The sequence below is a fragment of the Adiantum capillus-veneris genome, chromosome 27 (assembly GCF_014529385.1).
Source record: "Adiantum capillus-veneris isolate H3 chromosome 27, ASM1452938v2, whole genome shotgun sequence".
NCBI classification, from domain to species: domain Eukaryota; kingdom Viridiplantae; phylum Streptophyta; class Polypodiopsida; order Polypodiales; family Pteridaceae; genus Adiantum; species Adiantum capillus-veneris.
Genome location: NC_140957.1, coordinates 83,907,647 through 83,928,929, shown reverse-complemented (window position 1 = coordinate 83,928,929; position 21,283 = coordinate 83,907,647).

Sequence of the window (21,283 nt, the reverse complement as noted above, 5' to 3'; positions counted from 1 at the left end):
GGTGTTGGTGATGGTCCTTGGGACACCATGAAGCAGTTTGATGACAGAATTCCACATCGAATGTTCGATAATTTCCAGGTAACAGAAATATCTAACCTTTCTTTATCATGACCAAGATAGATCTCTCCTCTGCAAGCATCCTATGAGCATTCGAAAGTGAGATGTTAATTTTTAGCTCCTAGAAGAATTGGGCAAGCTCTAGTCAATTCTCATCAATACATAGTGCATATAAGAGTGGAATCAGAGGAAGTATGTAATCAGTTTTCTATGTACAGGAACGTGTTGCTGTGGTTAGGATTTGGACCTTCATGGAATCTTTCTCTCCTTCAGACTTCAAATCAAGCGCGACCATCAACACAAACAGGTGTTTCTTGTCCATTAGCATTGCCCCTTATCTTTTTTGCATCCATGTTTGTCTGCTTTGATTGTGATTGGTAGCATAATATTCATCGCATTTGTTTAGCACCAAACACTAAATTCAATGTAATTTTTTGTCATAATCACTTGTCTAGATTTAAAAATTAAGCAGTCCGACCAAGCTAGTTTGACCAAGCGAGGTGTTAGACATCTTCTCTTAATACCATGGGGAATGCCTTCCTAATAATCAATGGTTACTTAGGTTCTTAATCCGATTTAGGCAGCATTGTGTGAAATGTACTAGGGCTTTCTAGTGGGCTTGACCCTATTGACCTTTAGCTTAAGTATTATAAAGGGAGTTTACTAATGTGATGAGCCTGGGAGGGTAACAGTATTATGTGACCCCCCAAAAGTTACAAAATTAAAATACTGAAAATGAACAAACAATAAATCAAAGTGCCATAATGTAAAATCTTAAGCTGGAAGAGAAATCTCAGCTTGATTGGGTACTTCACTCACATGTATTGCCTATGGTACTAGAGCCCTAGAGGTTCCCAGTGTGGGCGCTTTTCCTTGAAAAGCAAAAAACCCAAGGCATACAAAATAAGCACACACATCAAAATTGAATCACTGTGAAAAGACTTTGGGGGGTCAAAGAAAAGATAATCAGTCAGGCGATGATTTCATGAGAAATTCCTTTTATCGTAGCTTAACTACAAGGTCTTTTAGGTATAGCCTCTAGTCAGCCCTCGAACATGAAATACTTGGCTCTCGCGATTAAACAACTTAATTGACCAGAGAAAATTAAGAAGCTTACCCATGGTATTAATAGTCAATCTCTAGTGCCTTTCGACCGTTAAATTAGCGACTCCAGACTTGTTTAATTTTTTACCTTTACATCTGTTTATGCATTTGATTACATTGCAATTTAATTTTATTATTGACAAATTGTTTAAAATTCTGTTACCAATCAATTTGTCTACCTAAAACTGCATATGCTTTGTAATCGCTTATGAGAACGCAATTACTGTGCCGATGTTGTTTGATTTTGCAGTGACTGAAGAAGGCTAAGGACATTTATCTCAAATGCTCTTCCACCTCGACAAACGAGCTTCAACTCAATAGCTTCCGAGGACGGAATCTACATCAGGAAGGGGGGCATGTTAACCCTCACGGCTCACGGACACCCTATCACCTACGAGACGGACGTTGTAACCTACGGCGGACATTGTATTATTTATTTGGTAGAGTCAGGTACCGGGCTTGTCGGTCCAATAGGAAAAGGGTAAGAGTGATCGCCGATGAGAGGCGCACTCTAACTGGAACATTCAAGGGATTAGTTGGCTAAGCATGGGCGCCCAAGTGTTAATGGGGCGAGCTCATATAAAAGTCAACTAAACCTAAAATTCACTCATTCTCTCATTTGTGCAATTGAAGAGTGCTCTTGCTCCATCTCCATCTTCTTCTTCTTCATCTCCTTGTGTGTGTGTGTGTGAGAGAGAGTGAGAGAGGGAGAGAGAGGGAGTGTGTGTGCGATCGAGCATTACGAAGGCACGACGGCGGTGAAGCGGTTGAGCGCGGTGTAGCGGCGTCTCCTTCTTCTTCACGGCGAGGAATCCTCCACGAAGCAAGCGTAGAGCGGTGAGTGACACACCATCGCCTTCTTTGAGCTTACTAGTTTAGGCTTGTTGTGTGCTTGGAGCCATTTGTGGCTCGCACACGGTGTATCGGCAAGTTCCTTGCATTGACACGTGCGACATACGCGCACATAAGTAAGAGGGCACTCAGCTGGGCACTGGAAATGTGCAGGACAAATTGGCCTGAGCCAAATTTTGGAGACCCAGGTGTAGTATCTGTTGCTGAGAGAACACATCTTTGAGTGTTGGATTGGGCGCCTGTAAGTGATAGATCATTAGTAAGGGTACCTTCGAGATGGCGCCAGAAGGGCGGGGCACCTAGAGAGTGGTGACCACAGTGACTAATTGGGGTGAATCTTCCTCGAAAGATTCTCCGGACAGTTGCTCTGAACTAGGGGCATAGTCTGATTTATTGTCAGTGCTATCCCCAGAGGAGGCAGAGGGCTCTTCCTCCGACTGGAGGTGCTGCTCTCAATTTCTAGTACGAACCATATTGATAAATTATACCAGAGAATATGTTTGGACTGAATTTGCAATTGATGAATCCTTCGAAACCTGTGCTCTTAATCCTCACCTGATAGATATATCACTATTTTCCGCAATTGAAGAGAGCTGGCACCCTAAACCACACTGAGATACATGTTCTCAACCACATCCAAATACATCGGACAAGTGTTGATAACTGTAGCAAGGTCAAAGTTCATTGCTGTCATCTTCAAGTACGGAGAGAGGAAGCCTGGCGTTGGAGAGAGAGAGAGAAGGCATGGCCTTGAATTTCACGAAAAGAACCCAACTTCCATCCTTGGCTGAAAACGTTTTGCAGAGAGGTGTGTAGCTTTTGTTTGCCGGCTGAATTTGACGGGCTGAACTTAAAACACTGGCTTGGCTTATTTTAGCTGAGGTGAAAATAATGTCAGGTTAGCTTTTAAAACTTACGTAAAGGCTATAAAAGATGAGGACGAGGCCAAGCGAGGGCGAGGGCGAGGGCAAGGGCGAGGACGAGGGCGAGCCCAACACTAAGGGCGAGCCCATCAAGGGCGAGGGCTGCATGGGTGAAGGCGAGGACCCAGGGCGAGGGCGAGACCAAAGGTCCAGGGCGAGGGCGAGGCCAACACTGCCAGCATGGGCAAAGGCGAGGCCCTGTTGATCGAGGGCGAGGCCAACACTGAGGGCGAGGGCCAGCAGGGCGAAGGCGAGGGGCATCATGGGCGAAGGCGAGGCCCCAGGGCCAGGGCGAGACCAAAGTCATCAGTTGCAAGGGCGAGGCCATCCCAACAGGGCTAAGGCGAGGCCAACAGGGCTAAGACGAGGCCAGGATTTGTGAGCACTAGAAGCATCAAGCAGGTAAAGGAACGAGCAACAACAACAATAACATGGGAAGATTAACCGGAAGGCAGAGAATAAGGTAATCTAATGTCATTGAGAGAATCTGTGGTAGATGAAAATGCGAAGTTAAATTGCTAATGAACCTCTGTAAATGGCACACACAAGATAAAGAGCACATAGACTTATATGAATAGAAAAAAGAAGTTAGTGCCATGTGAGGCGCCAGAGATCATCAAAAGTTTTAATATTAGTCGGGTTGAGATAGTGGATAGGCCAAACAAAGTCAACGAAGTGAACAGAGTTAATCGAAGAACAACCAACAACAATTTAGGACCTCAAAGAGAACCACAACAAGAGGGATCAACTGTAATACGAGCTCATCAGAGCAGCCGAAGGAGAGGAGGAGAGGAGAGGGTACATGAGATACTACACTGAGTGAAGGAGAGAGTTCCCAAATTCTAGAATCATGCCCATGAAAGCAACAGAAGCAACAAAATGAGAGAATGTATGAGATAGTGTTATGGAGAGGATGTATGAGATAATGATGAACATTAAGATCCGGTTAAGTTAAGGTTGAGGAGTCGGCGAAGATCAACACTTGATTTTAGACCCTTGACAGTTAGCTTACAATATGATAGCATTTGATCCTAGACCCATTAACTAAAGGCAGCGGAACTCCCTCTATGGTGGCTAATCGTACAGCCCCTTGGGATAGAATCTCCTGCACCTTGAATGGTCCTTGCCAGGCTGGAACCAACTTCTTTGCTTTTTTCAGATATTTCGCTTGATAGAGTAGCACTAGTGCTCCTTGTGTTATTTTTGGCTTTCTGAGATGGTGATCATGCCATGCTTTGCGACGAAGGTGCTCTGCTTGCAGAGCCAGAGAAGCCAATCTTCGGCTTTCATTCAAAAGGTAGAGACGAGAGACAGATGCCGACCACAAATCTCCATTGGCACGCAGACTGCCTACTCGCGGAGATCCTGAGTTGAATTTGAAGGGTGCTATCGCTTCCAAACCGAAAGCTAATTGAAATGGGGTGTGATTGGTTGTGGCTTTGAAAGAAGTTCGGTATGCCCAAAGGGTGTCGTGGATAGCTTGAGCCCAAGATGCTGGATGGAGATGGCATGCTTTCCGCAGAAGGGCTATCGGAACCTTATTGATGCTCTCGGCCTGCCCATTTGCTCTAGGGTAATAGGAACAAGACTTTCGGTGAAAAATTTTGTAGTTGGTGAGCAAGGTTAAAATCATTTCATTCACAAAGTGACTGCTCCTATCACTGGTGATCTCCAGGGGACATCCAAACCTGCATAAAATATTTTCGTCTAGAAACTTGGCTACATTATTTCCAGTGCAATCAGTTGTTGCCAGTACCTCTGCCCACTTGGTTGCATAATCTGTAGCCACTAGTAGATACTTCCGACTACTTGGTTGGGTGGGGGGAGTAATTGGACCCACAACATCAATGCTCCATCTCTCAAAGGGTTGCCATGCCATAGAGACCTGTAGAGGACGGTTGGACTGCTTGCTTGGTTTAGGTCCACAACGCTGACACACATCACATACTTTCACATAGGCAATTGCATCCCGAAAGACATAGGGCCACCATAGACACTCTGGAGAATCTTTTGGGCGATGATATGACCAAGGTAATGGACACCAGTGGGACCACTGTGGGCATCCTCCAAAATAAACTCAACTTCATGAGGAGAGACACACCTCCTTAGAACATCCTCCGGTCTCGACTTGTATAGCTGGCCTCCAATCGGAGTGAATGGCCTAGATTTCAACAACATTCATCTCTTCTGCAGTGGAGACACGTTTTCTGGGTACAAGCTAGTAGATAGCAAATGCAAAACATCATCGTACCATTCTGGAGTGGTATCCACCTTAAAGAGACTGCTATCTGGAAAGTCGACTGCAACTCATGTTGCTTCTTCACCTGTGTGAATGCGAGAGAGGTGGTCGGCAATGACATGATGTTTGTCGGGCCTGAGTACCACTTCAAAATCAAACTCTTGAAATAGGAGTAGCCATTGCCATACTCGACCTGCGACTTGTGGCTTATGAAGCAGATAGCACAGGGCATGGTGATCAGTAATAACTGTGAAGTGGATCCCTAATAAATAATGGTGAAATTTTTGTAGAGCATACACAATAGCCAAACCTTCCCTTTCTGTGGTGCTATAGCTGCATTCTGCCTTGGTGAGTAGGCGACTTGCATAGTGAATAGGGCGATCCAGGTTGTACTCCTTACTAGGCTGAGTCAGCACAGCCCCTACAGCCAGTTGACTAACATCAATATGCACATGAAAGGAAGAGATCAATCGGGAGCCACTAGAATTGGCGCTTCAATGAGGCTTTTTTTGAGGTATACAAAAGCTTTAGCCTCTGCATTGGACCATTGAAAGGGGACAGTAGCACTGATGATTCAGGTCAGCGATTGAGCCACCTGTGCATACATGCGTATTAACTTGCTATGATAGCATGTGTGGCCTACAAAGCTCTGTATACCTTTTGGGTTGATGGGAGGTGGTAACTTCAAGATTTCCACGATCTTCTCTGGGTCAGGTGCTAAACCTTTAGCAGACACTACATGGCCTAGAAGTGTGCCCTCAGTGACCAAAAAATGACATTTGTTAGGATTGAGCTTTAGGCGTGCCTCTCTGCACTTGAGGAAGATAGCAGAGAGATTAGCGAGGCGTTCCTCTACATTTTCCACTGGGGTTGAACATTGAGCACCCTGAGAAGGTCGAAAAATCATCCATGAAGATGCGAAGATGATCCGTAAGCAAATGAAAAAATATGAGATATACTGCTCGATGAAGGAAGGTGGAGTGTTTTTCAACCCAAAGGACATTCTAGTGTAGATAAAAATACCCCAAGGAGTCACGAAAGCCGTTTTAATCCGATCACTTGGATGGATGCCCAATTGATTGTATCCACTAAACTTATCCATGAAACTATACAATACATGCCCTGCTACATCTTCTAGCACACGCTCAGTGAAAGGTAATCTACACACACACGGATTTTATCGGATTGCTTCTTAGGCGCTATCACCATGGGTGATAACCACTCATAGTGCTCCACAGGTACAATGGTCCTTGCCTCTTGCATTTTTTCTAGCTCTGACTTGACAGCCTTTGCATACTTTGGGTTGAGCTTGTAAGCTCGGCCTCTAACGGGCTTAGCCCCTTCAATCAGAGGGATAGTGTGGAAACCCAATTTTGGTGGGATCCCTTTCAAATCCTTGTAGGACCAAGCTGCTAAGAGTACGTGCTGAGGGTTGTCAGGATCTCCCAGGTTGACTTCTTTGATCGGGTCAGGAGGTGTAGCTAAAGAGGGTGATTCAGAAGATGAAAAGTGAGTTGCCTCTTGGAGCTTCGAGACATCATGGGTTGGTGTTTGATTGATTGGAAACTCTGCATATTCCTTTTGTAGCCATCCTGGTGGAAGCTCCTTGAAGGGTAAGTCTTCAGACACAGACATAGCAGAGTGCTTTTGAGTGGGCGGGGCATCAGACCCGGGAGATGTTAGAGGAAGAGGTGGAACATTGGCGAGCTCATGCAGAGGAGATTTCTTCCCCCTTCGATGATGTGTTATAGTTTCACCAAGGCCGATGGGTTCCATCAGAGGAACACTTGAATCATGGTCATCATGGACTAACACACTTTCTGCTGCTGTAGGGCTTGGGAAACTGGTGTCAGCCTGAGGGGCTAGAAGAGAGAGTGTCATAGGCACATGTGAGGCTTGAATAGAGACCACATAGCACAACATCGATGTGGTAGCCTTCAACCACTGCAGTAGGTCTTCGTCAGACCCGTCAGGTGGGATGGGTTGCTCGGGGTCTGGGTTGGACTGTACCGACAATGAGCTGTGATGAACCATTGGATCCATACCTCCTTTGAGTCGAATTGGTTGCATGGGGGAGCCAGTCGTATGTATCCACATGGCGTCATTTCCCCAATCACGAAGTGCCTTAGTATGCCGCAACCATGGTCTACCAATAAGCAAAGGAAATCCTCCCTCCACCTGGGGAAGACTGACCACCACAAAATCCAAGCTAAATGTGAAGTCTTGTACCTTCAGAGGCACTTGATCTACTATGCCCATTGGATAGACTGTTCTCTGGTCCGCCAATGTAACAGTGAATGGAGTAGGGTGGGTAGGCTACAGACCTAAAGCCAACATAGTAAACTCTGGCATTAGATTGATCCCAGATCTGCCATCCACTATGATGCCTGAGAATTGATGCCCAAGAGTTGACACAGTGAGATGATGACTTTTGTAGTCGCTGAGGGGAGCAGCTGGATAAGAAATCATGTAAGACTCTGAAGGCTGTACAGGGAGATGCTCGCCACTAGCCCCACACTCGGGTACAGAGACTGAATGACTGAGAGGGTGTCACTTTTGAGGGTTGCATCTAGCCGGAGCATCTCATAAAGGGACACTTGTTGAAAGGTGTTCTTCAAGATTGCTTCTGTTGTGGGCTTAGCTCCTACAATTTAGGCTTCCTCTGGAACTTTGACTTGTTGCAAGTCAGTCACTACTTCCAGGAAGGCTCCATCAATGTCCAAAAGCATAGAGACTAGCCTACTTCTTTCACCAATCAGGTTGCAGAAGTGATGGATGAGATGGACCTGTTGGCAAGCTGAGGCCCAGAGCTGCTCTTTGTGCCCAAGTGAGTACGCCAGCGGGCTCCGCCACTTGTGTGGCCGGGTTGTATGAGTAGCAGGTAATGGCTAAGGGGTGGTGTTCACTGTGGTTATATTCATCTTCGAGAATGTGAATTCTTGTTGGTTCTGAGTTGGGCTTGAAGATGAGGACACCCTTTTCTTGGGACAATCCTTACTGTAGTGGTCCTTAGACTCCGGACAATGTCTGCAAGGAGGAGACCCTTCAAGTAAAGGACACTTACTTTGGTAATGCCCATATTCACCACATCTGCAGCATAAGATGGGCCGATTAGACAAACGAAACGGGGGACGAGGTGGTTGCTACTCTTGTTGCTGCATGGAGTTGGAGGCTGAGGTGTAGAAGCTCTGAGGAGCTGAAGCAACCTGGGTATAAAAATTTTGAGGTGGAAACATACTTGACATACCTTGGACAATAGGGGTATTGAGCAAAGGTGGCATGTAATTTTGATGGCCATAGGGGGAGACCATATTAGACGTTGGTGCTAACCCTTGTTGGAGAGAAGGACCTAGACTTTGTTGTATTTTCCGCAGTCCCTTGATATAGTAGCAATCCTTGTCTTCATGCCCCGCCTTTCCGCATAAGGGCAATAAGCCCGAAGGGGATAGTCCTGTGGAGGGTGTCCTGGAGCTGCACCATACCATAGTTTTAGTCTCCTGCTGAGACCGAAGCTCTTCTAACTCTCTCTTGATTTGATCCAAAGCCTCGTGATGTGGGGGCTTCTCTTGTCTAAGAGAGATTGATTTCTCCTCTTGAAGAGCGCGTTGTAGTTTTAGGGCTTCAAGTTCCCTACGTAAAGAAGTCAATGGATCAGAAGGACTTTCCGAAAACACTGAGGGGGTCTCTACCTGCAGGGAGTTGGTGAACATCTTCCTCGCTCCCTCTATCCTAGTAGCAGCCGCGACAAATCCAGAGTGGTGTCAGGTTGGAGACTCTCTCGAAGTTTTTGCTGAGAAGTTTTGGGAAGATCCTTCTCCACCCACTTCTTAACCATAAATTCACCCGGTTGCTGAGGAAGCATTGCAACCAGAGACTTGGTTTTAGTCATGAGTTCTGCAAAAGTCTCCTCTAGCTGGAGCACCATGTTGGCCAACTCATCCAAAACCTTTTCCTGGTAGCCGCCTGGCCTAAATGCTGCAGAGGACTGTTGTCTTAAAGTTGCCCAAGTTGTAAAATGGTTCTTTGCAAACTGACTGTACCACTTGTCTGCTAAGCCATCCAAGGTAGATAAAAAGCGTACCAAATAAGCATCTTCTCTATTAAGACCACGACCTCTACAGAGAGATACAAAACTCCTTGCATTGTCGTGTGCATCTTCTGAGGAGAGTCCCTTGAAGGTAGGAAACTTGATGTTTACCTTGGCCAAAACACTGGTCAACTCCTCCATGGCCTCTTGCTCAGGGACCCGTTGCTCAATACCTTGCTATAACAAAATAGGGGAGAGCTTTACTGGGGAAGGTGACCTAGAGAATGCAGACCAGGATGCAGGAAGTGGAGGTATGGGTGACGAGATTGGTGGACTTCTACTAGGTACCAAGGGTTTATGTCTTCTGTTGTAGTACTTCAGAGGACTCAGTAGTGCACTTTGATGCTCAAATGACCGCATTGTATATGTCATGCAGTGACCACAAACCCAACCAAACCTTGGGCAAGAAAACCTTTAACTGGCTGAATGAACACAGGTCTAGACAAGGACAAGTGACTAGACCACTTGATCCAGGACCAGGGCAAGTGACTAGACCACCTAGCTGGACCATGGATGAGGGAGGCTAGACCAGGGGACGAGGACTTGGTTGGACAAAGGTGAGAGAGGACCAGACCAAAGGGCAAGTAGAGTAAGCTGTCCAGGGTGGAAACCCAGCTAGCTCCTTCATTTTCACTTCAACAGAGAGTGAGACTTCAATTGAGGTCCCATCGTGATCGCCAAAAATGTGAATGCCTGTAGTGTGGATAATGTGTCGTGCTCTCTACAGTGGGTGCTCCTCAGTGCAATGTGCATGACATCTCACTCAAACAGACTGAAAACAAAGGAACAATAGATAACAACTGATAGAGACACAACAGCAGAGACACAACAACATACCAGAACATAGGGCTCGACTATCTCAAAGAACCGATACAGACTCTGGCGTGGAAGCACACTCAGCTCCAGCCTAGGACTCACAGGTACAATGGAGGTGTCGAGACTCAGATGTGCAAGAATGTGCAGGCGTACTGTGTGACTCTATTGGCTACTCTAAACGACGACATGAAGAAGATAAGTCATGACCCAACCGCTCTTCTACTCATATGTACAACCATAAAGATCCACTAACGACTCATAAATGTCAGCATCTAAGTCTATCTCCATTGAGTGGTGGTGGTGACCTGGTCACGATGTCCACCAGACCACCCTATCCTTGCCACATGTCACTGCCCAGCGAGTCCGTCCAGTGTGAACCAGACCCAGACCAAAGACCAACTGTACTAACTGTCCTGTGAAAGTGACACTGTAGCCTTCTACACTGTGCTTGGGATATAGAACAGGGTAAAACTTTGGCAATTCCTTATCTTTGATAGGCAATGCATACAATATAATAGGAGAATCAAGAACAAATTCAATGAAATTATTAATATCCAGGTCTCTTAATGCAGCGTCTTTTCAAAAATCCGAATCAAATGAAAAAGACTCTTCAAAGCTATCTTTTGGTCCCTTAGGCTCATGCTAGTTTTGGGTCCTCTAATACTGTTGGCATTGTTTTCCAGCAACATCTTACTTTCTGATCCAAGACTCTTATGGCACTCTGCATTTTGACAAGAATGGCTTTCATTTCCATTTATGATCCTTCATGCAACTATATATCAGCTGATCATTCATCAACAATATTTCTAGTTGGAGCGCCAAACTCTGAAGGTTCATAGTTGATGGTTGTTGCAGTTGATTACTGATTGCAACATCATCAACAATAATCAAGTAGTTAGTATTCACTCCTAATGTTGAATGGTACTGAGATGGGGGATAAGTGACAAGTATTTTCCTCATGATAACTTACATTTGCCATTGATTTACCATTCATCTGGCCCTCACATAAAGCATCTCAAATTGTTCTAAGTCAAAATAGGCATGATCATCATGCAACTGTTCTTGGATCTATGTACCCTAAGTTCTTTTTCCTTAGATGCTTATTCAGACTCAAACATTTAGTAGAGTAATCCAACTCAGTGTTAGAATCTAGGTCTATACAAATACTCTTGACTTTTTATTAGTCTCTAAGCCTCTTTGAGCTTGTTGTTGCCCCGTGGTCTCCTACTAAGTCTGCTAAGCCTATACAAATACTCTTGCCTTTTTATTAGTCTCTAAGCCTCTTTGAGCTTGTTGTTGCCCCGTGGTCTCCTACTGAGTTTGATTAGATTGGGTTTGATCCATCTGGTTCTTAGTTTGACCCTCAGCTTTTCCACCTATTTCTTTGGCTCCTTGTGTGCAAGTTTGTTGCCCACTAGATATCGAACCTGGTGTTGGAGGAGGGGGTTATCCACCATCATTATCCTTGCTATTGACTGGGCCAAATCCATCCTCCTTCTCCTGCTCGTTCTCTTCATCTTCATCATCACCCACTTGGTTCTTTAGGTGATCCAACAATGCTTGGTTTACTGATGTGGTAGTGTCCACATTGCAAACTTGAAGCCGGCATTGGTGGCGTACCCCGATGGAATGTATTTTGTATTGAGCTCGTTGAGAGTTTATTTTGGGTTAGGTATATCCACCAAAGACCGATAGATGTATTTATCCATGATAGACTACTAGAGGTTATTTTAAACAGCTTGGAGAGTACTCAAAGTAGCTCTTTTTTGATTGAGTAGAACCCTTAGTGCATTATTTTCCATGAGCACTTTCTTTTTCTCTTCCTCCAAACCGACTTTTGAGCACTCAATTGGTCTAGCTTCTTTTGTTAAATGGTTGTGATCTGTTTATCATTATTTTGTTCAATATGATTAGGCACAATGTTTCCTTTTTGTATTCTTCGGCCTAGGTTCTAGCCCGTTTCAGGTCTTCTTGTAGACTAGTCAACTCAAATGTTGGAATAGAACCCCAGACTTCCATCATCTGGCCAATAGCATTAAAAACTATGTTCCACCCTGCCTAGAGAGTAGACACACAATGGTCAATGATAGTGTCACAATCATTATGGTCTATTTCATACACCAATAGGGTAGACCAATAGTCTCTCAAAAGTCTTCAGAACCAGTTGCCCAAATAAGCTTCTTTTGAATTCATTGTAAGCGGTCCATTACTAGGTGTGGAACATATGTACTAACTACCAGAGATTCTTTTGGAGTATTGGCCTAGGCCTACTCCTTCCCTTTGTCTCCAGTAGTCTCTGGAGGTATACTCGGTAGTTCAATAGCCTTGTCAAGTGAAGTTCCCTTGACTTGATCAACTCCAGACTGTGCCTTCTTTAGATCAATCGATATTGTTTCTACTTAGCCTTAAATTGTGCTAGCAAATTTGTTGTTTTTTGCTTCTTTGCCTCTAGCTCTAAGTGTCTACCTCTGACTATTCTACTGTCCTTTTTGAAATAGTTGTGACTAGAGCCAATCCCCCTGCCTAACCCTCTTGTGTCTCCTATTCAATGTTTTGAGTCTCTTGAGTTTCTGCCATGTTGTCTTTTGTCCAAGCAGTGGTAGCATTCACATGAGGTGGAATACAATTAGCCCAATATAAAAATTGCAAGGCATACCATGCTTTAAACAAATTTTGGGTATTTACTTTTGTAGTTTGCTACATCAGAGTATTATACAAGAAAGTGTTGAGGCTAATATCAGCTTTGGGGTTGTTAACCCTCACGGCTCACGGACACCCTATCACCTACGACGGACATTGTATTATTTACTTGGTAGAGTGAGGTACCGGGCTTGTCGGTCCAATAGGAAAAGGGTAAGAGTGATCGCCGATGAGAGGCGCACTCTAACTAGAACATTCAAGGGATTAGTTGGCTAAGCATGGGCGCCCAAGTGTGAATGGGACGAGCTCATATAGAAGTCAACTAAACCTAAGATTCACTCATTCTCTCATTTGTGCAATTGAAGAGTGCTCTTGCTCCATCTCCATCTTCTTCTTTTTCATCGCCTTGTGTGTGTGTGTGTGTGTGTGTGTGTGTATGAGAGAGAGAGAGAGAGAGAGAGAGAGAGCATTGCGGCGGCACGATGACGGCGAGGTGGTTGAGCGCGGCGTAGCAGAGCGGTGAGTGACACACCATCGTCATCTTTGAGCTTACTAGTTTAGTCTTGTTGTGTGCTTGGAGCCATTTGTGGCTTGCACGCGGTGTATTGGTAAGTTCCTTGCATCATATGCGCACATTTTTGGCGCCGCTGCTGGGGAATCCCATACACTAAGCTTGAATGGCACTCTGTGCTTCTTTTGTGGTGCAATTTCAATTGTAGGAAAGGTAAGGAAGGAGGGTGTGTGTGTTGAGAAGAAGGATTTTGTGTTATACTGTGTATTTTTTTTGTTAATGGAGTTTTCAAAGGTACCGTGTTTATTCTCTGTGTATTAAGGTTGTTAGTTTTCTGTGTAATGTAATGTACAGTAAGTAGGAAGTAGATCTGTGAGAGCTAATAGAGTGTGTTAGTGTGTAACAGTAGGTGTATTAGTTAGAAGTAGGTAGATAGAGTGTGTGTGTGCGCTCTCGCGCAGGCCGCGACCACCTTATCCTTTTTAAAAAAAATAAAAAATTAAATTAAAGGTAGGAACAGGATCGGGAATATCTCCCAGACCCAAGCCCAAGCTCACGCTCAGGCCTAAGCCTCAGTCACCTTTTAAAATTACGAATTTTAGCTTCACATGTAGCTAAAAATCGATTTTTTGAGGACCAACGGAACTTAACATGCCCGAAAATTGTGCTGCAAAGCACATAGCGACCCTCTAAGTGATACACTCATTTCGAGCTATCACACACTTTAATAAAAAAAAATCAAACATTAAAAAACATTAAAAACGTAAAAAACACGAGTGAAAACGGATGCTTAAAAAAAGTAAGCGGTTAACCTTTGAGGTTATTCGTCGATGCTTATAGGGTGTCAAAGACACATGCATCTGCGCTCTGGTCATGTGCTAGAGACGGAGCAACTAGAGAGAATTTTGACTTACGCGAGTTCTCAATATTCACCTACTTTAGGTTCCGGGCCCTCGGCGGGGACCCAAGGTAGTACAAACCAATACCCGAACATAGCGGCTAGTGACTCTTCCTCTGACTATGACATCATGGAGGGTTTCCCAATGCCTAATCCCGATATCTCAAGCCAAGACATGCATGCCATGGGCCCACGGTCTGGGCCGAGTGTGCTTAGACGCTTGAAATAAACCTTTAGTAGAGCCATTCGCTCCGAACATGGAGCTAATGATGTAAATGAGGGGGGTGGGGAAGTAAATTCTCCATCCGTGGCCAACGTAGATCCTATGCCCTTAGAGAATGTGCATGTGAATACTTCATTCATTGCACCTCCTGACTCTTCAGAGTTATTTCCCTCCGAGGTCATATTACCCGATGGTAGAAGCCTTGCCGAAGTGCAAGAGGTTGACCGATATATCATTGCGGCGAGGGAAAAGGAAGCCGAGAGCTTACATAAGGTGGAGCAACAAAGAAAGTTAAAAGCGAAAGCCCCTATGTCAATATCCTTGATAAGAGAGCAATCGAGTGCTCCTGACTTAGCAACCGCTAAGGGCCAACCCCTAGAAAGCAACATTGCATCTAGCTCAAAGGACACCCCTAACACCTCAATCCTAGATGGAGTGTTCCTAAATGAGAACTGGGAGTACCAATTACAAACGCAAACTCTGACCGACCTATACACAGGTCACACCTATCACGTGGGTTGGTTAGATGTCCTACAATCCACAATGGGCGCTACTAGTGTGGAGGATCAACAACCAAGAGTTTGTGAGGTCATCCATAGGGTCATTGAGTTAGAGAGATAGAACAAGGGGATCAACATGGCTTCAACGGGTCTCATGAGATTCTTGGATACAGGGAAGGCTAAACAACCGACCTTATCGCAAATGGAGACTCCCTCGGTAAGTCCGATGGATCCTCCATATGTTGTTTCGGCAGGGGTCTCATGCAATCTGAGCCCACAAGTGATAGCTTTACCTTTCGAAGTCTAGCTCATATTTCCCTTGATGACACCACGGCTACCATGTCTACCCCAATGATGGGCATGTCAAGGAACACACCATGGACCTCATTTGTTAGTAAAGCACTGCTACATGGTATCTCAATGCCTGCAACAGTACCTACAAGTGTGTACCAATCGTATACACCCATGGGTCCTCGTACTCATGTAGTCCCTACCCCTCCCATTGTTTCAACTACCTATGCTCCACAACCACAACACCCAAGTTCTTATTTCCATGGGACTATACCGGCTAGCATTAGCATGTCACATCCGATGTCTGCTATGCCTAGGGCCACACATATGAACATTGGACCACCACATGGCACAACATCGTACCCCACATGGAACCCAAGAAGACCATATTAGGTATTTTGGTAAAAATCTCACATTATGGGAATCTCCAAATCGACCGAATTCATGTAATTTGGGAATTTTCCACTTAAAGTGGGAAAAATTGAGGTGTGTGGCTAGTAAATAAAGTGAAAATCTCATAGGATTGTGGTGTTGATAAACACCAAAAGTCAAGAGGATGTACAACACATGGATTTGAATAATAACTATAAATTACATAAAACAAAGGAAGATACAAAAAAGATTTTGTTTACAAATTGACTAGTATAGTCACAATAGAAGCTCCACATAATTCTACTCCACATTTGATACCATATCTGAACTTTGATCCAAGTGTGGCTGATGTGCACGAGTGAGGCCTTCTTTGGCTTTTAGAGCATGTCTTTCTGGAATCTTTATTCTAGAAAATGGTCCTTCTTTGTTGGGTCTCCAGGACCAAACAATTGCATCTATAGTTTCCCACACTTGTGGGTCCTTATAGTTGACAGCCCAATAACCCTTCCAACAATTACTGTAAGCTTGAGTATCTGTCATCCCACTTTTTCTCGCGCAAGGTGCCCAATATTGAATCAAGAGTTTTCTGTAGTTTGGTGATGTAGGCTCATTATCAATGTCAGATAAAGCCATTGCAAGCCACACTGGATAGATTTCTGTGTCACTCGGAACAAGCATAAGAAAGTCACCTTGGTGCACATCAGACATAGGGTCAAACTCTTCCCTTGGCCTATCTCGTTGAGGCCCACAAAAATGATCATTCAACTCTTCAAGGCCTAGGAATCTTTCTGCTCCTTGTTGCAAATTCATTGTAGTGCTTTGTAGATGAGAATATTCTTGAGTTTTTGGCCAAAACATTTCATACAAGACTCCCTCTGATATGATTGCTTTTCCAATCTCTTCAATTACCTTACTCCAATAATCTATCACGGGTCTATAATATCGCGGAATACTTGAACCATTCCCTAAATTTTTCCAAAATTTTATATAGTTCTTTAGCCCCAAAATGACTTCTTCGTGGGCCTTGACATACTCCGCCATTTGTACTAGAGGTGGATCTCCATGTGGTAACATTGGCTTGCCTTCTGTGTCTGTTTTCCAAAGGCGAATACTTCCACTCCAACTTGATACACCTACATGTGCCTTATATTGCATCATTGGTGTCTCATCTTGCATAAAGAACCTGAACTGAAGCGGTTTGGAATGTCCAACAAGTATGTCTTGTCCATCACAAAGATAGCCATCACAATATTGCTTGAAATCAGGGATCTTTGTGAGAAAAAATGGAGCTGGAGATGAAGATGAGCTGTTTCGTAATGTATCCATCAAATGTGGCAAAGTATAGGTTTGTGTAACTCTCAACTTCTCTGAAAACCTACTAAACATGGCGTCTATGTCCTCATGTGTATGCCCAACCATTAAAAATCCCAGCTGGATGGTTTTGAAAACACCCCTTGCAACAAGCATTGACAAATAGGCAAATAAGTATCGATTTTTGTTTTCCCCTGCACAATTATCCAATTGCAGCAACAAGTTCTCTGGCAATCTGCGAAATGTTGACCCCAATTCCTCTTCTGCAATTTCTGACGACTGCACAATGGGCTCTTTTCCATCACTCAAGTTATGGTAGTCCAAAGCATCCCTTGAGTTCAAAGCATGTAGTAGTGAAATATTGCTCCTTGGAAGTCCATTTGTTACTAGATCACCAAGAGGATGCTTATCTATCCTCTCGAGGTTATGTAAACAATTAGCAATTGAGCCAATTGTAAGATTTGGATCAGCTGGCCACAAACCATTCAAGACAAAGTGTCCGTAATGACCTTCTCCATGTCCATGAGTGATCATGCCAATCAATGCCACCTGCAGATTATATCCTGAATCCACACCCTTGGGAACAATGCGTAATCTAGGAATGGCAGTCTTCTTTTGATCCATCTTATCATGGATTATGCATACATATTTTTGTGGTTGAGTTTCTGAATACGTGCGCCATGCATAATATAGGCTTCTGCAACTCTTTTGTTGTGCCATGTGAACTTCTCTCTCCCTCAAGAGAAGAGCTCTCTCTTCAAGAGAAGGTTTAGCTTCTAACCTTGCCTTGATTGAGCTACAAATATTGCACTTAGAGAACTCACTCGTCTTTGTTAAAGTGACATGTGGGTACTCTTTGTTCCAAATTCTACCAAAAGAAGATTGGGATAGCTTCTTCTCATAGCCCATTTGGTCAAGTGTCGTGTTGATTTCACATAAAATATCCACTTGTTTGTATGTTGATGGAATCACCAATTGAGTCTCTCTTGAGCCATCTAGCAGTGTTCTACTTCTATGTGGCATTTTCTCAGAGTTATTTTCCACAAACTCGTTTAGTAGTGCTCTTGCTAAACTAGTATGTTGAAGTCCCCTTCTCAATGTACATGTGTTCCCATGTACATATTGGCGCACACCATTTTCAAAGTTCTCCTTGTATCGATAAAATGATGTCTTTGGTATTCCATGTAGCTCATACCATGCTCTACAACAAACAATAGAGCCATTTAGCCTGAATTGGTATCGTGACTTCTCATCTTTCTGATAACATATAGAAAGAACATCATAAACATAATTAGTGCGTGATTTTTGAGACTCTCCCCAAAATTGTTGTCGTAACCTTGTCACCATATCACGATCTGCAAATTGGCAGCATTTTTGTGCACAACAATCAATGCATGATACCCTTTGAATTGATTTGTTTGAAAGGTAAAAAGTCGAAGCTGGTGCTGCTTTTGATTTTTGAGTCCTGTTCATGAAAGTGTATCGTCTCTTCCTTGACAACTGGACAACATTACTCCCATCAAGTTTTTTTCCAACATTGCCATCGTTGGATACATCCTCATATGTAGCATGCATGCCATCAACAGGAACAAAGCGTTGTAATGGGCTCCCATTCAACATTGTTGTCTGCTTGATGGGCCACTTTAGCAAAGTGATGCTACCCACTTCAACCACATCATGAATGCTTGCATTTTCTCTTTCAATACCCACACCCACACAATCAGGACCAAGTTCCTGAAAGTTGACATAATCATGTGGAAATACATATAAGATGGTCCCTTCATTCATGGTTTGCATCATTGTGTCATCTTTTAAAAGGACCCTCTGATTTCTCCAAGACTCTCGAATCATTGCTTCAAATTCTGGGCTTGTCATAGGTATTGCATCTGTAACTAGAGGATCAGAATGATCATGTTCTTCATCACCATTGTAGCTTTCGTGTGGATCAATTAAGTTCCCATTTAATACAAAAGATTGCAAAAGAAGCTTTGACCATCGAACAGCACTCCATAATGAGCCTTGGAGAGATGAAGTATCCATTGTAGGAAAAGGTAGGACCACATCCTTCAAGCATTCCTCCACTAGTATGGAGACATTTCCCAGCCCTATCTTTGTACCACCACAAGTGGAATCTGGATCTGTTCTACACACACAACCAATACCAACGATTTCATTGTCAAGTATCATATGTACTTTCTCCCCAGATTCAAAGTCCATCCTGTAAGTAAAAAGATTACATTGTTAAATCCATAGTTATAGAAAAATACTCTTCAAACCAAAAATCATGCTACAACATGAAAAAGGTTTGCATAGGTTGGACAAGTGGTGAACCTTGAGACCAAATCCTCCTTGCTATATTAATGGAAGCAAGGTTGGACAAGTGGTGGACCTTGAAACCAAAGCCTCTTTGCTATATGAGAGCATAGGTTGGACAAGTGGTGGACCTAGTTGTAATACCCACTGCCACCTATCATCTACTATAGGACTATGCTTTCCAATGTCCAAGTATCCCTTGAGTCTTTCAAGGTTGAACACGTGGTGGACCTTGAAACAAAAATCCCCTTTCTATATCAGAGCATAGCTTGGACAAGTGGTGGACCTAGTTATAATGCCCAATATCCAAGGTGAAATACCTTAGGACTTTGCTACCTTGCTTGCCAATGTTTACGTAGCCCCTCATTTCTTTAATGGAAGTAAGGTTGGACAAGTGGTGGACCTTGAAACCAAAGCCTCTTTGCTATATAAGAGCATAGGTTGGACCTAGTTTTAATACCCACTGCCACCTATCAACTACTATAAGACTATGCTTTCCAATGTCCAAGTATCCCTTGAGTCTTTCAAGGTTGAACACGTGGTGGACCTTGAAACCAAAATCCCCTTTCTATATTAGAAAGGTTGAACACATGGTGGACCTTTAAACGAAAATCCCCTTTCTTTATCAGAGCATAGCTTGGACAAGTGGTGGACCTAGTTATAATGCCCAATATCCAAGGTGAAACACCTTAGAACCTTGCTACCTTGCTTGCCAATGTTTACGTAGCCCCTCATTTCTTAAATGGAAGCAAGGTTGGACAAGTGGTGGACCTTGAAAGCAAAGCCTCTTTGCGATATGAGAGCATAGGTTGGACCTAGTTGTAATACCCACTGCCACCTATCAACTACTATAGGACTATGCTTTCCAATGTCCAAGTATCCCTTGAGTCTTGCAAGGTTGAACACGTGGTGGACCTTGAAACCAAAATCCCCTTTCTATATTAGAAAGGTTGAACACATGGTGGACCTTTAAACGAAAATCCCCTTTCTTTATCAGAGCATAGCTTGGACAAGTGGTGGACCTAGTTATAATGCCCAATATCCAAGGTGAAACACCTTAGAACCTTGCTACCTTGCTTGCCAATGTTTACGTAGCCCCTCATTTCTTTAATGGAAGCAAGGTTGGACAAGTGGTGGACCTTGAAAGCAAAGCCTCTTTGCGATATGAGAGCATACGTTGGACCTAGTTGTAATACCCACTGCCACCTATCAACTACTATAGGACTATGCTTTCCAATGTCCAAGTATCCCTTGAGTCTTGCAAGGTTGAACACGTGGTGGACCTTGAAACCAAAATCCCCTTTCCATATCAGAGCATAGCTTGGACAAGTGGTGGACCTAGTTATAAAGCCCCTCCTTTCTTTAATGGAAGAAAGGTTGGAAAAGTGGTGAATCTTGAAACCCAAACCCTTTGGCTATATATAGAGGATATCTTAGACAAGTGGTGGGCTTAGTTGTAGTATCCAATGTCCAAGGTCCAAGGTGAACTATGTAAAGACCTTACTTCCAAAAACAGAGTCGTACAAGTGGTTCTCCTTGAAACCAAAACCTCCTTAGTGTATTAGAACATAGCTTGGACTTAGTTGTAATGGTGAATGTCCAAAGCAAACTATTATAGGACCTTGCTTCCCAAATCAAGTTTGGACAAGTGGTGGATCTTGAAACCAAAACCCCCTTACTCTATTAGAGCATAGCTTAGATAAGTGGTGGACCTAGCTGCCATGGAAAATGTTCAATCTGAACTGCTGCAAGACCTTGCTATTAAATGTCTAAGTAGAGCTAGCTTCTTTAATGGAATCAAGGTTGGGAAAGTGGTGCATCTTGAAACCAAAAGCCCTTTATTGTATTAGAGCATAGCTTGGACAAGTGAGGGACCTAGTTTTAATGTGTGATGTCCAAAGAAAAGTATTACAAGACCTTGCTTTCCAATATTTGAATTGGTCAAGTGGTTAAAACTAAGTATAAAACTTTGACCATTTTCTTCTCGAATTGCCAAAAAGCTAGTTTTAGACACCCCTAAATGAAAATGGTTTAGGGTGGCCTTAAACAATGTTTTTTCAAAGACTTGAACAAAAGGGTTGTTGAAGAGTAATGACAATTTATTGTGGCTTGAAGTGCCTGAGTATGTGAAAACAAGCCTAGGTTT